The sequence below is a fragment of the Pteropus vampyrus genome, unplaced genomic scaffold (assembly GCF_000151845.1).
Source record: "Pteropus vampyrus isolate Shadow unplaced genomic scaffold, Pvam_2.0 Scaffold483, whole genome shotgun sequence".
Taxonomy (NCBI): Eukaryota; Metazoa; Chordata; class Mammalia; order Chiroptera; family Pteropodidae; genus Pteropus; species Pteropus vampyrus.
Genome location: NW_011889264.1, coordinates 535,653 through 539,837, shown reverse-complemented (window position 1 = coordinate 539,837; position 4,185 = coordinate 535,653).

Below are 4,185 nucleotides of genomic sequence, written 5' to 3'. Positions count from 1 at the left end.
AATAGAGCTGATGGAAGCATGAACAATATGATGGCAATCAGATAGTTTTGCCCAAGGAAATTGAGGATGAGCTCAAGGGACTTTCTTGACTAGTGAAGCTCATTAACATTAATAGCAGCTGTGAGTTCATTTCCAAACGGGGAAAGTGCCTCATGGGGTAAAAATACACTAATCTATTCTATCAACTACTTATTCATACTTTCAGTGTTCTACTGATAAGACAAACTGAGAAAGCATTAAATGTAAACATCACTTCCTTGTTAACTAAACTTCATTTCCCTACTCTCAACCTCTTTTATATAGGAGGCGGGGGGGGGGGGGCGGTTAATGTAAAATCTCCATTTAGTCTCACTATTTACAGGAATATATATGGTACAAGAGGTATCTTAGGTATTTTTATAGTAAAATATTTCCTCTGGAAAATAAATCTTAAAAAGTAATTTTGTTTTACCCTGAGGAAAAAAAAAAGTCATTCTACATTTCTGTAAAATATAATTCATCATTATTAAATTACCAGATTACATGCACAATTAAACTTATTTATTAAACAAGACATATGCCAACAACTTTGCAATAATCCTCTAAACCATAATAGCAGATTTTCAACTTTAATAACAACATCATGCAGCTAATACTCAAAGGACTAATTTTAAAAGTAAGGGCATTTGGTAATTGAAACCGAAATTATACAATTAAGCACTTGAGTAATTTAAACATGAACATAAGTGTCCTGGCTGTGCTGTTCTTGGCTTTTAGTCAAATTTACTAGCACTGGTTAGACTTTATCATTCTAATTATTTCTGCTGGTATCTGATCTTGCTAAATAGAAATTGAGGATTATTTGAAGTATATTTTTATTCTTGTAAATTTTCTGCTTCAAAAATACATTACTATATTCTTCTAATTAAAGCTTCACACATATAATCAGGAATAACCTTGTGATATTTATCAAAACTCGATAGACATTCAAAGATATATTTGTATACCTAGTCCCAGAAATTGGCATAAAAGTTTTAATATAAGTTAAAGTTATCCAGTGAGTATATTTGACTTTTAACTGTTTTCAAATAATCTCTCTCTTTCCACACATCCTCTTTTCTTTCCATTTTCTTCACACCATGCTAGCCTGATCTCCTTACTTTTTGGAACGTTCTAAAATGAAAAAAGTTGTCTCTTGACAATGAGCATGAGAAAATAGGCTCTAACTTGGTAGAACTTATCTCTGACTTTTACTGTATGATTAAGACTTTTGATATTATATAATTAGTGAGATTTAGAAATATTACTTAAGTGAATCATAAACTTCATCGAATTTTTTAAAGTAGAACAGAAAACAAGAAACATTATAAATATTCCAAAACAAGGCAGAGGCTTTGAAACCAGAAGCAGGCAGATTGTCCCTAACCAATAGAGGTATTAGATACAATGTAAGTTAGGCATCATAAAAAGATGGCATCCACCATCAAGACCTCATTACCACAACTTGAGTATAGAGGCATGGAACTCAGGGAAAGGACATTTCAAGTTCAGGAGACTGCACAGTAAAGGGATATGGGATAAAAGAGATGATAAGTTCCAGGATATATTGCTGGTGTCAAGGGTACAATAAGAGGAGTTATAACAGTGAAGCTGAACAAGTAGGCATATTCTAGATCAAAAAGTACCTTGGATTCCAGACTAAGGTATTGGGATTTTATCCCAGAGGCAATGGGGAGTCACTGTGGGTTTTTTTAAAAACAGAGAATAGGCATGGTCAAATTTTAGAAAGATCCTCTGGCAGTTAATTGAGGCAGGCTAGAATGGAAGAAAAAGAAAAGACCTTGCTAGAGTAGTCCAGAACAGCACTTTACCATATTACCTCAGTCCAGAACAGCATTTGCTTTATTATAGTATTCCAGTACACCATTTTACCATGTTACAGTAGTCTAGGCTGCAAAGAGTGAGAACCTGAACCAAGACAGCAGCAGTTGAAAAAGAGAAGGGACTAGACCTTGAGATATTTTGAAAGTAAATACTTCACTCATGGTGTCCAACTGGATGTGGCAGATGAGAGCAGGGAGGAATCTAGTTTCTGCCCAGGCCTTGCCCATCCATTCCCCCTTTTAACTCCAAGCAACTTCTTATAGGCTAAGGTAATTGAAGAGACCTCAAAAGACTGCTTTAAAAAAAAATACAAAATAAAAATAGCAGTATTTAGTCCTGTATGGGCGTAAAGCACAAATCCTTAAAATTTAGGTTGCTTACTTGATTGAATAGAAGAATGTCAAGAAAAATGGCTGTGCTTTTTTTGCCACTAAATTCTAACATCTGTACATATTTAAGAGGTGGAGACACAGAATCAGTTTACTAATCTTGCATTTTGCAGTGAGATTGAAAGCCACATGGCAGAGTCAAGGCCACTAGCACTAGTCAAGGCTGTGGGTTACCTCCTCATTGCTCCAGCTACTATGTTAAGCAGTTTACACATTATCTCATTTAATCCTAGCACAATACTAAATATTGGCCCAATGTGCCACTGGTAAGTATCTCACAAAATATAGGACACCTAGCAGTTCTATTTGTAGTCTGTAAACATGTAATTGTTCTTCCACATAGATTAATCATTAGTTTATTTCAAATACCCCTTGTCCACCTTGCTCAGCAAATGAGCAACACCTGCTAAAATTAGTGCATAAACACGCAAAGTACCAGGATGTTAAAAAAATCCTTTGGCACCTTCAAAGATTTCAGTTTAAATAAAAGAATTGTCCAACCAAGAGGGACTGCAAGCCGCTCAAGTTTATTACCAGGCAAAATTGCAGAATCACTTTCACAGGCACATTAAGAAACTAAAGTCTTCTATGATTAAATGTCCTTTTGAAAAATCCCATCCAGGATTAAAATACTGCAACATTTTCTATGTTGCAACACTAAGGAAATTAATATCTAAAGGCTTGATCCTAGCTGTATTTAGAGGGGAGACCAGAGAGTTAATTTATTTTAAGAATGCAAATCAAGATCCACACAATTCGACATTCACTTCTTTATTCAAAGGTCACTAAAATGCATATGTCAGACATCTGCTGCTTTCTTTTAAGAATGCTGAATTTTAAACCCAATAAGTCTAAATGTAGCTCTAATATAATCTACAAATGACCTTACTAAGTCTTTCTACATCCCATAAAAGTATATTAATTGTATCATTTTATTTAAGTCCCCAACTTGCTATGATGTATTAGCATATTAAAATTAACTCTGCAGGCTTTAATCATTTCACCTTCTGAGCCAACTTACCAGGACAAATTTGATAAAATTATAGTACCCCCTTGTGGTGTTACCTTCATACCCTACTAGGATGTTTTGCAATATTACATTTCTTAAAATCTTCTTCCACTAAGATCAGTGGACAACTAATTAATCTTTTCTAAATTCTAATAAAACCATGGGAAAATTAAAAGGAGCTATCACCAGATTGTGAGAACAGGTGAGACAGCATGGCATTTCATCAAGGTAAGACTATTCGGAGCCATTCATATTAACAGAAGGAAAACACTTTTAAGAAATGTTTTCTATAGATTGCTCCTTATAGCCAAATTAAAGCACACAATTTGCCTTGCAAGCAAATTCAAATAAGTGAAGGGAGGGGAAATGGTGTTTTTGAATGGTAAATCAATGTAAATTTTTCACAAATCAGGAAGGAAAAAGAAAGCAAAATTTTAATGCAAAGATTTTCCCTCATAATTCATTCTATCAGATCCAAGTTAAGTGTATGTTATTGTCATTGCTCCCAAATACTCTTACTTTAATTATATTAAAGTTTTTACTATCATTTAACAAAATGAGTAAGACTTTGGGGCACATATGCAGATATAAAGATTTCACTAGCTTTATTTTTTCTATCTTTATTTGCTTTCCTCCCCACCCACCAACCCACCCAAAAAAATTCCCTACTCCCAATCTCCTGATTTCCTCGCTAATCAATTTTCTTCTTATTCTAGAATGGGCTTTAGGCAATAAGGCAAGGAATCATGGAAGGAAGGCAGAAGGTAGGAAGTCAGAAAGGCAGGAAGGCAGGAAGGCAGGAAGGCAGGAAGGCAGGAGGGAGGGAGAGAGGGAGGGAAGGAGGGAAGAAGGCAGGAAGTCAGAAAGGCAGGAAGGCGGGAGGGAAGGAAGGAAGGAAGGAAGGAAGGAAGGAAGGAAGGAAGG